Raw genomic sequence first — 13,348 nt, forward strand, 5'->3', positions numbered from 1 at the left:
CCAATCACAAAAGAACTCACATGATATGAACTCACTGATAAGTGGATATTAGCCCAGAAACTTAGGATACCCAAGATACAATTTGCAAAACACATGAAACTCAAGAAGAATGAAGACCAGAGTGTGGACACTTCGCCCGTTCTTAAAATTGGGAACAAAACACCCATGGAAGGAGTTACAGAGACAAAGTTTGGAGCTGAGAGGATAGGATGGACCATCCAGAGACTGCCACACCCGGGCATCCATTCCATAATCAGCCACCAAACCCAGACCCTATTGCATACGCCAGGAAGATTTTGCTGAAAGAACCCTGATATAGCTGTCTCGTGTGAGGCTATGCCAGTGCCTGGCAAACACAGAAGTGGATGCTCACAGTCATCTATTGGATGGAACACAGGGCCCTCAGTGAAGGAGCTAGAGAAAGTACCCAAGGAGCTAAAGGGGTCTGTAATCCTATAGGTGGAAGAACAATATGAACTGATCAGTACCTCCCGGAGCTCGTGTCTCGAGCTGCATATGTAGCAGAAGATGGCCTAGTCGGCCATCATTGGGAAAAGAGGCCCCTTGGTCTTGCAAACTTTATATGTTCCAGTACAGGGGAACACCAGGACCAAGAAGTGGGAGTGGGTGGAGGTGGGGAGGGGAGGGTAGAGGGGACTTTCGGGATAGCATTTGAAATGTAAATGAAGAAAATATCTAATAAAAAATTGGAAAACAAACAAACAAAAAACAGAAGCTAATACTGATGAAGAAATGTTTTCTAAGTGACAAAACCAGAGACAGGGGAAGGGGGTTGTTTTAGTCGGGGTTTCTATTCCTGTACAAGCATCATGACTAAGAAGCAAGTTGGGGAGGAATGGGTTTATTCAGCTTACACTTCCACATTGCTGTTCATCACCAAAGGAAGTCAGGACTAGAAGTCAAGCTGGTCAGGAAGCAGGAGCTGATGCAGAGGCCATGGGGGGATTTTACTTACTGGCTTGCTTCCCCTGGCTTGCTCAGCTTGTTTTCTTATAGAACCCAGGACTACCAGACTAGGGATGGCCCCACCCACAATGAACCCTCCTACACTTGATCACTAATTGAGAAAATTCCTTACAACTGGATCTCATAGAGGCATTTCCTCGAGGGAGTCTCCTTTCTCTGTGATAACTTCAGCCTGTATCAAGTTGACACACAAAAACAGAGGTTATATTGAAGTAAGAAAGAGAATGAGTAAGACACATATGCTTGTCTTTCTCACTGGCCAGGTCAGCCACTCTATCATGAGCTGCAGCCTCACCCTTTTCTCTACACATATAAAGGCTGATGAACCGTCCTCATCCCCTACCAAAAGAAACGTCCTTGTGATTTCTGTCTGCCTGAAGTGAGAAAGAATCCTGCCTACGAGCAGGTGGATAGCTTACTTGTTCTTTGAGATAGTTTTTCTTTCCTCTCATAAACCTGAGAAGCCCAGTTTGTTTGATGACCCTGAATAATTGAAATTTAGAGGTATTCAGAAAGATGACCTCCTTTTGTCTCCATAAAGTAACTGTACCAAGACATTTTTCAAATCTCCATGATACCCAGTTGCACCTTTATGAGTCCTCATTCCGCAGTTTGGTTTCTCTGCAGGTAACTCAAGCATCCCAGTAGGAATTGAAGCCTGATCATGAGGACATGCATGCCTGATACCTAGGTCCATGGAGAAATCTATTACCAATATTCTGCCAACTGTATATGTAGTTAAATAGTTTTCTAAATATTTATATTTGTACTGGTATACTAGTATAGGTCTCATTCTTGGTCAGAATTTTCTTTGTAATGATTAAAACAGGGACTCATTAACTGAGAAGGGAAATTCTGAGAAAAGTGACTGTTGCAGTTATTCTCCAACCCAAATATGCCCTGGCAATGAAAGCACAACTCAATTAATATGAATACAATCTGTGCACCTAGATTGGGCAGATCTACCACCACACTACCATCTTCCCCATCTATGAGACCCCTTATATCTTGTGGTTTCTCCAGGCTATGTACTTCTGCTCTGCTTTCCTTCCACCTCCTCCTCCATCATCCTCTCTCTCTCCCACACCTCCTTCTTCTCTCTCCCAACTTTCAACTCCACCTTTCCTTCCTCTGCCCAAGGTTGAAGAAGGTTTACAGGAAATCACCTGAGTGCTGACTCATTGGTTGTTGGCAGTTCCCCCCAGGAGAACAGAATTAGCATCAACTTACGAATAGCCCCAGGGCTATCTGCAACAAGTGACTGCCAAATGCTAACCTCCAAACAGGACATCACATCTTCTAAGGTCCCTGGGACATCAAGAAAGATGGATGGAGGATTGTAGGAGTTGAAGAATGGGAGATGCACAGTCAGGCACTGAATTCTGGATATGACATGCCCCAGAAATCACCCACACCCATGACTGTGACTGAGTCTGCAAAAAAGGGGTGGAGCAAGGTGACACAGGCCTTTGATACCAGCACTTAGAAGGAAGAGGCAGGCAGTTTCCTATGAATTGCATATATTGATGTACATACTGAGTCCCTGTCTCTAAAAAGGAGGAGGAAGAGAAAAAGGAAGGGGGAAGAAAAGAAAGGAAGGACAGAAGGAAGGAAGGAAGGAAGGAAGGAAGGAAGGAAGGAAGGAAGGAAGGAAGGAAAAGAAAAGAAAAGAAAAGAAAAGAAAAAAAGAAAAGAAAAGAAAAGAAAAGAAAAGGAAAGAAAAGAAAGAACAAACGAACAACTTACTGGTAGTGAAAGACTCCGAAAGGAGCCCCTCGCTCAGGCCTCAGGACAATAGCGGGGACACCCAAGAACTCACGATAGACCGAGATTGTTGCAAACCACATGAGGCTTTATTCTGGGAAAGCCAGAGCTCTGGGAATGACTCATATCCCATGCAGGGGTAGAGGAGTCAACCTCGAGGGGAAAGTGAACCCAGTTTTTATAGGCCCTCAGGGGGGAAAGGAGAAGTGGGGGAGTAGGGGATTTCCAGATCTAAAGAATATCTATTCTAAAATGATTGATTCCTCAAGAAATGGGTATGGGAGGGAAACAAGGAACGAGTCTAATGAAGGTGCAGCACTTTGATTGGCCCCAACTATGGTTGCTGGGGAGATTTCCTGACTCTTTCCCAGCAACCAATATCACAAACACCTGGCAGTGAGGTGCAGCAATGGGCACACACCTGGTCAGGTCAGAACATTGGCATACACACAGGTTTGAGGAGCAGCCAGAGCATTGTGCACCTCTATTTTTCTAAATCAATGAAGCTAGTTCTACTAACAATGAAATCTATTTTGCCAATTTCAGGGATTCTGTGACCTTTTACATTCTGTCAGGATCTTTCAGTAGGAAAGGAACTACTTATAACTTGATAAGAAGGGGGTCAGTAAGGAGTGTGTGGGTACTGAGAAACAGTAGTGGCAATTAGTATGGTTACAGTGAATTGCATGCATGAATTAAACTATCAACACTTTTTAAATTCAGGCTAGGTCCCATGCTCAGAAATAAATGGGCAGCCTAAATTGGACCCCATGAATTTAGTGACTTACTTTATTTTTCATTTTGAACAGAGAAAGAAAATGAAATTGGGTTGATAGAGAAGGAGTAAGAATCTGAGAGAACTTAGGAGATGGAAAAAGAACATGATTTAAAAGTGTACTATATGAAATCTTAAAGAATAAATCTTTAAGAGAAAAAAAATTTAACTAATAAATAGAAACACAAACATTTTTATAACTGCCATACATAAATCTATGAGAAATTACAGTATTCTGCTTATTTGAAACATTACTAACATTGAAGATATAAATAACATAGTGAAATAAACACAGGAAGCTGACATTTAAGAAACCATATAAGAAACTAGTCTCTCAGGGTTTCTCTCCAGCCCTGAAACAAAATAAGTTGCACAGATTGAAATCAGACTTCCCATATATTTGAAACCTAGGTAAACCCTGTCTAAGGAGATAGAATTTAAGTATGAGGGAAATATTGAGGAAAATCTAAACTGAAATAAAGATGGAAATGAAACTGAAAAGTAAGTGGGAAACTTCAGTGGAAAGTCTCACCAACAGAATGCACCATATGGAGAAGAGAACATCAGAGCACAGAGACAAAGAAGAAGAATTGAATAATTTAGTCACAGAGAATAATAATCTTAACTACATGAATAGAACATGCAAGTTGCTCTTGCCCTCTTGCTCTCTTGCTCCTCTCTTGCCTTCCTGATCTCACTCTCTCCCCATTCCCCTCCCCATCTTTCTCCAAATGCACTCTCTCTTCCTCTCTCTCTCTCTCTCTCTTTCTTCCTCTCTCTCTCCCTTTCTCTGCCTCTACTACCCTGTTAACTCCACTCCCCATGCCCTGAATAAACTCTATTCTATATGAAAGAAGGAAAGAGAGAAAGAGAGAAAGAGAGAAAGAGAAAGAGAAAGAAAGAAAGAAAGAAAGAAAGAAAGAAAGAAAGAAAGAAAGAAAGAAAGAACATATGAGTTATCAAATCTATAAATTACAGGAATTGATGAAAGAGAATATTACATTGCAGGAAATATTAAAAAATGAACCAGCAGGCTTTCCACGCTACTGCCAGCAAATGGTGGACCACATGGCTCCAGCCAGATGATCTCAAAACTCTTGAACTTTATAATTAACCAATCAGATTTATATATCAATAAATTCTCAATTTACAAGATGCCAATACAATAATTTCAAAATCAATTGATAATAGTAAAAGTTTTATCTCAATTAATCTAACCTTATGATATCATAACTACCCGTGACTGGTTAAAGCCATGCTGGTTCACGCCTGCCTCCATCTTGGCCTTATTCTCTCTCCCCTGAGATGCTCTCTGTCTCTGCAACTCTTCACTCTGCCTCTCTTTTCCCTGTCCAATTACAGGCCTCCTGCTGCACTAATGTAATTGGAGAGGGAAAATCCTGTGACATTATTCCAAGACACAGAAAATATTTTTAATAAAAAGCACAGAAGAAATTTTTCAAGCTCTAACAAAAGGCACATCCAGGTAGAAGAGGTCTATAGAACACTCAATGGGACCACATCATATTACAGTTGAGTCACCGTATGCAGAACAAAGAACAAAGTATTGAAACTGAAAGAAAGAAAGATAAAATCACATAAAGGACAGTGACATTCAATTAACAGTTTCTGTTTGCACTGGAAACCCTAAGAGCCAGAAGGCATGGGAAGATGTATCTCACGTTCTCAAAGTCTACTACCACTGGCAACCAGACAACTATGCCCTCCAAAATCATCTATCAAAATTTAAGGAAAAATAATAACATCTCATGTTAAAAAAATATACTAAAGGGACTTATGATCACAAAGTGAGTTCTACAGAGATAAACAATGCAAAGGAATACTGTACACTGAAGAAAGATGAACACAGGACAAGGCTACAGGGAAATTGTATGCACTAGGACTCTTGTGAAGTAGCAGATGACTTAGAAAATGAAGCACTGCCTAAAGAAAGACAAGAACTGAAATACACAATGACACCTCTGAATATGAATGGTCTCAAGCCCTTAATCAAAAGTTATAACCTTGAAGGATGAATTAGAAAACAAAATCACACCTTACCATCAAAATACATATTATCTTAAAGTGGAGGAAAAGATGAACAAAGGTATTCCAAGCCCATGAATCAGGACATAATGACGAGGCACCACTATTCTAATATCTCACAGAAACAGACGTGAAAGTAAAATTTCTGAGACTAGATAAAGAAGGCATTTAACACTAAGGAAAGATAAATGAGGGGGACACTATACTTCTAAACATACACATACTGAACACATAAAACAAATACTACCTGATATACCTTTTAACAAACCAAGTAAAATTAGGTGACTTCAATAGCCTACTCTTACTGGAGACAGGTCATCTAGACAAAAACACAGAGAGACATCAGTGTTAAACCACACCACAGAGCAAATGAACTTAACAGACATCTACAAAGTATTCCACTCACTGCTTCAGAATACATATTTAAAAAGCAGTCCATGAGATCATCTTAGTTACTTTTCCTGTTATTGAAATAAATTATTCTAATAAAATCAGTTTAAAAAGAAAAGGACTTATTCTGGCTAACAATTTGAGAGTATAGCCTATGATGACAGAAGCAAGAGATTGAGGAGCAGGACACATTACTATTGTGTAGCAAAGTTTGCGAGATAAAATTGCCCATCTTGAAGGATACTGATGCTCTGCAGGGAGGTAAAACATCCCATCCTGCAGAGAAGTTGGTTAAGCTTAGGGAATGACAACTCAAAAGACAAGAGATAGAACAGTCCCTCTCTCCCCAAGAATATACAAGCAAAAATGCCTGCTAAGAGCCACTCTCAGACAAGCCACGCTGCTTGAAAGAGCTCAGACCAACTGGACTTCTCACAAAGGAAGCTTTCCCACCTACTGAATTGGTTACAAGTTGTTCAGTGCACACTAGTTTTCCATACTTCATGAGCTGTTATGAGTGTTGGGGTGGGTTTAGATAATGTCTTTTGAGTTATTTCTGCTCCTGTAAGTAGCCTCTCACCCAGATTCCTGGTGATAACACCAGAGAAAGTCAATGATTCACAAAGTTGGACTTTGGGACCATCCTCGCTTTGATGGACCATGAGATCCCTTATCTGGGATGAGTAGACAGATATTTGCATACCACCAGAAATATTGTTACCCAATAGTCTAACAATAGAAAACAACGAATACCAGTGCCCAACTCATATTCTCCACTTACACAATCCATATCTCACCTCAGGGACTCATGCCATCCATGTTGAGGTTGGGTCTTCCGAAGCAAGTTAATGAAGAAAATTCATCATATGCCTGACCACAGGGTAGCATAATTCAGATTATCCTTTATAGAGGCTTTTTCCCTAGGTGATTACAGATCCTATCATGTTAAAAATCAATACTAATCGTCACAGTAACTTACTCTAAAATGGCTCCCAAATGAAAGAGAAATTAAATTTCAACAAATATAAGAAAATTGAAAAACCTTCCTGCATTCTGACTCATCACAGTGGAATAAGGCTAGACATCAACACAAAATGAAACTGCAGAGAATACATAAACTCACACAGACAAACCAACACTACTGAGTGAAAACTGGGTTGGTGAAGAAATCAACAAGGAAATAAAAATCTTTGAAAACAGAATGAAAGTCAGGATGCAACATTTCAAAAGCTATGGGATACAGTGAAGGCGTTCCTGAGAGGGGAATCTCATAGGTTTACATGTGCATGTTACAAACTCAGTGTGATTGCATAAATAAATAACCCAACGACACACCATAAAGCCTTGGATAAACAAGAGCAAATGAAATCCAAGTGTGGTAGCTGAAAAGAAATAATTAAAATCTGGGTAGAATTCAATTAAATAGAATCACACAATAGTAGAAACTAACATAAAGTGATGAAATAGAAGAGTTGGCTCCTCAAAAATATTGAAAAAACCTTAGCCAAATTAATCAAAATATATAAGTTTTAATGACATGATATAAAAAAGTGAAGCATTGCAGTACATACCAATAAAAACCGAGGACCATAACAACCTATCTTTTAAAAACAACCTACTGTCTCAGTTACTTTTCATATTACTGCAATAATGTGCACAACAAGAAAACTAAAGGGAGAAAACCTTTAATTTAGTTCATATCTCCTAGGTGAGTGAAATCATAGCAGCAGGAACTGGTCTCGTACATCTGTAGTCAAGAAGGGAGTTATGAAAGTTTATGCTCAGGCCTCCTGTTCCTTTTGTATTCAGTCTAGGTAAAAGCCTTGGATAAACAAGAGCAAATTCTGTGGCTGTCCTTCTCACATCAATTAGCATGATCAAGATACTCCCTGGCACATTCTCTAAGGTTAACCTTAGTCTAGATAATTTCTCACAGGTATTTCTGGAGGCTTGTCACATTGTTGAGTCCAGAGTCTGTAAATTGATGATTGATATTATCACACCTATACTGATATTAATCATCACACCTATATTTCACCATGATGTCATTTTGTCCCTAGGTAGAACACAATGCTCTACAAATCTGCTTTTCTCAGTTTGGTGTTCTTTGCAACAAAGGTGGGTTTTCCCACTTCAAATAACTTAACCGAGATACTTCATGACAGGCACAGCAAGAAGCTTTTCTGTGAGATTCTAATCTAGACCCTGTCAGCTGGACATTAACCACCTCAGGTACATAAGGCAGACTGAGATGCATCAAAGGCTTGTGGCGTTATTTATATTTGTGGGATTTCTCAACAACAACAAAAGTGCTTGCTGCTCTTAAGATATAAACAATAAATATCTAATGAAGCTTCCATGTTATTTGAGTGTGAACGTTTTCTCTCGTATGAATGTTTTGATAAGTTTCAAAAGTAAAAGACCTTTGGAAATGTGTCACATTCTCGTCTTTGCGATGACTTTCCTCCTTCTCTAGTAAGCATGGCATTGTCCAACACTAAGGAAGCTATCCGGAAGAGATGGCATTTCTTTCCAGAGTGAATCTTTTGATATAGAGTAATGCTTAAATAATCATTAAAGTTTTGCCCAAATCCTTTCTTTTTAACGTTTCTCTCAATAATTAATTCTTTGATGTTGAATAAGACTTGAACAACTGCCTAGGGCACTGCCTCAATCTTTGCATTTGTACAATTTCACTCGAGCATCAGATTTTTATGTCTAATGAGGGCTGAATAATTAGTAAAGTTTTACAACATTCTCTACAATTGTAAAGTTTTAATCTAATATGAATTCTATGATGTCAAATATAAGCTGAGTAAAAGATTAATGGCTTTGCTACATCCCTAGTATGAGTAGGGTTTCCCACCAGAAGCCTTAATTTGTTAGTTTTCCAATCAAGATGTTAACAATCATTTTACATGTGGCATTATCAGAAATTGCATATATTAAGTTGCTGGAGAAAATAATTTTTTCAGTTACATTTTTTACTGTAACTGGAAGTTGAATTTGCTTGAACTAACCTGCATGACCAGAGACCCAACTATAGCATGAAGCACAATCCTCATACTGAATTTTGAGGAAGACATAAGTGTGGAGGAATTTGCACCAGGAAACAAAGTTGAGGCTCAGTTTCTAGAAGCTATGTTTGTGATGTCATAGTGTGCCAGACTTTTTGTCCCATAATGCTATGCTATAATTTCTAGATGTCCTGGGGTGAGCAAAGTAGAGAACAGAATAAGGGGGAATGAGAATTAGCATAAAAGACTTTTGAAAAAGTCACATAGAAGCCTACTCCCATAGAAGCTTCTTAAAGTATGTCCATAAATGGAGTTTAAGTGAGGTGATAATACCTCAATATTACATACAGGTAAAATGATGCTGAAGACACCATATACTTGAGTCATAGAACATGGAGCTATAAAGCTGGTACTAACCTGAAAATGCCATCTCTTCCGGATAGCTTCCTTAGTGTTGGACAACGCCATGCTTACTAGAGAAGGAGGAAAGTCATCACAAGTCTTATTCAGCTGTGAACTCTGCCTGCTACAATAATGGCTAACTTGGTAATACTTGCCCACTGCTGAAATAGTAGCATGAATGTCACAGGGATAACCAGATACTTTCTTCTGCTTTTTAAATTCCAGGATGATAGTATGAGCTACACGTTTTAATATGAATGGAGCCTTTGACAGTACTAGCCATTAGATGCTTGTGTTAGTTCTGGTCCTTCTTTGTAAGTTAAAGCCTCATACCTTGAGCTAGAGAGATGGTTCTGCAGTTAAGAGCATGCACTGCTCTCCTGGAAAACACAATTTCCTTTCCCAAGGCCCAGGCCAGATGGATTGCAAACACCTGTAACTCCAGGTCCATCTTCTGACCTCTATAAGTACCTTCACTCATACACACTCAGGACACACACACACACACACACACACACACACACACACACACACACTCACACACACACACACACACACACACACCTCAAAAAAAAGTCTTTAAAGTCTATTTACTATAGAATCTTATTGTAGAATGGAAAATGCACATTGACTCAATGGTCCTTTAAAGTACTTACACAATAAGCCAATTTGTCACGATTTAAGATGAATTTTGAACTGAAGTTTCATGATGCCTGGCTGGTTTCCCCAGCTACTTGGGAACCTTAGGCAGGAAGATCACCTTTGCCCATAGGACTATGCAAATTTCAGAGTAATTTGAAGGCCAGGTTTTCTCAAGAACGTTTCTCAAAATAAGTAGCACAAAAAGAAATAAAGAGGCAGGGTGATTGCTGAGAATGCCCAGTCTTCTTGTCTCTACACAGTCAGTGCTTGGATTGCAGCAGGTGAGCGCAATCATATAGGCTTAAGATTTTCTTGTATTACATTTCCTGCCACTCTGATGAGATACCTGACAAATCTCTTGCAGATGAACAGTCTATTTTCACTCAATCTTCCCTTAAGATTAAAATTTTATACTAAAACCCAGTAATTAGGTATTGTTATGTTAATCAGCAATGACACAATTCAGATTGCTGATTACAATGTGAAAACTTATATAAGACCATCAGTGTGTGTGTGTGTGTGTGTGTGTGTGTGTGTGTGTGTGTGTGTGTGTGTGGTGGCATACAATCCTGTTTAAGTAGAATGGCTTTCTGGAGCTGTAGCAATTCACTGTCCTCCAGTGGCCCTTATCTTGTTCTTAATGTCTTCCCTTTATCAAGTCTTCATTCTCCTCTTTGGAAGCTCCATGCCCTTATAATTAAATAACCAAAGCAAGTCTTTGGTTCCTGGAGAGTTGAATAAAGTAATCAGTGAGAAAATCCTGGAGAATATAAATCTTGGTTTATAGTTACTAAATTAGACCTTTCTCTTTATGATATAACTCCATTCTTGGCCTCCTAATTTTTTAAAAAAACTGATTTAGTTAAGCTGAAATGTGTCAGCCAATGTTGAGTATATTGAAAAAATATATTTGAAGGAGAATTAGTAGAACATAAGATAGCAAATACAAATGGGTGTCAGCTCTCTGAGATGGTGGCTTCTTGTTCCCAGAAGACATTTCAAGGAAAAATGGAGGGAAGACATGAGAGTAGGTACCTAAACAGGATCAATAGAAGAACAGAAAGGACTCAAAGTTACTATAAAAGGCTCAAGCCAGAGACTGATTTTTGGGTTCCTCCCATGACTAGGGACAACACTGTCACTTTTGGTGTCTTTGCAACTGGATCTTCATTCTTTACCAAATGCTCAGCTCTTGGTCCATTCCAAGTGATGAGCTTAGCATTCCCTAGGTAATCCTCAGCACCCTCATTAAATATTGATTTAATAGACCTCAAGCTGTAGGTAGCCATTTCTTAAAAAAAAAATGAATGAAAATAATTGGCATGACTTTGAATATAGTCACCCCCCTCACGAACATAGGCACACGAATCTTTAATGAAACACTATACTATTAGTCCATATTTCAGAATATCTCAAACAGCGTATCAGGAATGGGGACACTTCTCTGCCATAAAAGGTTAATTTAACTTAAGTCACTCAGTTACTTGACATTAGTAGAATCATGGTGAAAACCAAATGGCCACACAGATAAATGCAAGAAAAAGCACTGACAAAGTTGAGCAGAATTCCTTGACTAATCCTCTCAGAAAAAAATGTGTGCCCTTTCCCCAGCCTTGAGTTGGCCAAACAAACTTCCGAAGACACTAGAGCCAGGTGTCAGGCCTTGCTATATTTACATCTTCCTGCCAGAGAACTGAGAACTGCCCTCCCCGAGCTACTGAAGAGCCTACTTTGCAACTCAACCCAGCTGGAACAAGCCACAGAACCCAACCGAAATACATAAAAATTTGAACTTTGTCTTGGCTTATTTCTCTCACCGTCCTTCCCATCTATCCCCAGTTTTCCTTTCAGGAACCCTGTAACCCGGGGCTGCTGACGGCTACAAATATGTACAGATGAAAAATTTCCAATATTTTGTGGCCATTTACATACTTTAAAACTTCAGCTAACATCACAATCAGTAATCAAGAGATGCCGTCTTTACCTCAGTGATCCCATATAAGATGGGAATGGTCTCTCTCTCTTCTTTTACTCTCCATAGTGCTGAAGAAGTACATTAGCCATCTGCAGATGAAATGATCCCAAAGACTCGCCCCTCCCCAATTTAACTCAGTGAAAATTCAAGACATAGAAATCGCATTTAAGCTTGTAAGAATCAGGGTCTTGTAAGCAAGCTCAGAGGTAAAGAGTAAGCAATGATCTTGCAGAAGAGCCAAGTTTGGTTTGCAGACTTCATCTCAAGTGGCTCACAACCGCTTACAACTCTAGCATTACAGGAATCCAGTGCCACTAGCCAGCGTACCTCCATTTATACGCACATGCCACATACAATTAAAAATAAAGGATTAGTTAAGCATGTGAAATTCAACTGCACTTCTTTACATAAATTGTAATCTGTCTGAATAAGAAATTAGGGAAATCATCTAATTTACAACAGCCTCAGGAAAAATATCAGTAATAAATTAAACCAAGAAAATGACAAAGCCTGGATGAAAATTTTAAAATGTTGATAAAGGAAATCAAAGAGAATATTAAGGAATTGTAAGGCATTCTTTGTTCATAAACTGAAATAATATACAGTGTTGAAATTCCCACAGTTCAGAAAAGCAATCTATAGCCACAACACAATGCCTATCAAAATGCCAGTGGCATCATTCATGAAGTGAGATTTATTCAAAGTGAAGAGAAGTGAGCTCATTATATCTAGAGATCAAGGAAGATATTGTCTGTGGCATAGCTGGAGCATGAACATGCAAGAGCTGTGTAAGGAGAGGTCGGAGGAAACATGGTTTAACACATCCTTCAAGAAGACTTGCCTGCTGATAGATGATATAGAGCAAAAGAGAAGACATAGGGCTAGTGATGGTGCATGCAGATATATGCATGACTGCCACAGGGACAGAAAGTCCTAAGTTTGATAAAGCTATTCATTAAACTTTGCTATATATATAATGTATATTATACATACATATATGTGTGTGTTATGTATTTCCATCCCACCTTCTAACCTACAAAACTGACTCAAATTTTGATAATTGCATTGTCAGAAATATCCTATTACAATCAAATAAGCTTTAGGAGGACCAACTAGTGATTGCCATATCCAGAGATCCATCCCATGATCAGCTTCCAAACGCTGACACCATTGCATACACTAGCAAGATTTTGCTGAAAGGACCCAGATATAGCTGTCTCTTGTGAGACTATGCCAGGGCCTAGCAAACACAGAAGTGGATGATCACAGTCAGCTATTGAATGGACCACAGGGCCCCCAATGGAGGAACTAGAGAAAGCACCCAAGGAACTAAAGGGAACTGCAACCCTA

General features: G+C 39.2%; 1 long non-coding RNA gene across 1 annotated transcript in view; it reads right to left on the reverse strand.

Moving 5' to 3' along the window:
- Nucleotides 1–9,030, reverse strand: part of 4933433G19Rik (RIKEN cDNA 4933433G19 gene) — a 35,588-nt gene extending 26,558 nt beyond the window's left edge. Inside the window, exon 1 of the long non-coding RNA NR_045851.1 lies at nucleotides 8,983–9,030. This is a non-coding gene — a long non-coding RNA (RIKEN cDNA 4933433G19 gene). The remainder of the gene's footprint in view (nucleotides 1–8,982) is intronic.
- Between the last annotated feature and the right edge of the window lie 4,318 nt (nucleotides 9,031–13,348).

Source organism: Mus musculus, chromosome 13, assembly GCF_000001635.26.
Source record: "Mus musculus strain C57BL/6J chromosome 13, GRCm38.p6 C57BL/6J".
Lineage (NCBI taxonomy): Eukaryota > Metazoa > Chordata > Mammalia > Rodentia > Muridae > Mus > Mus musculus.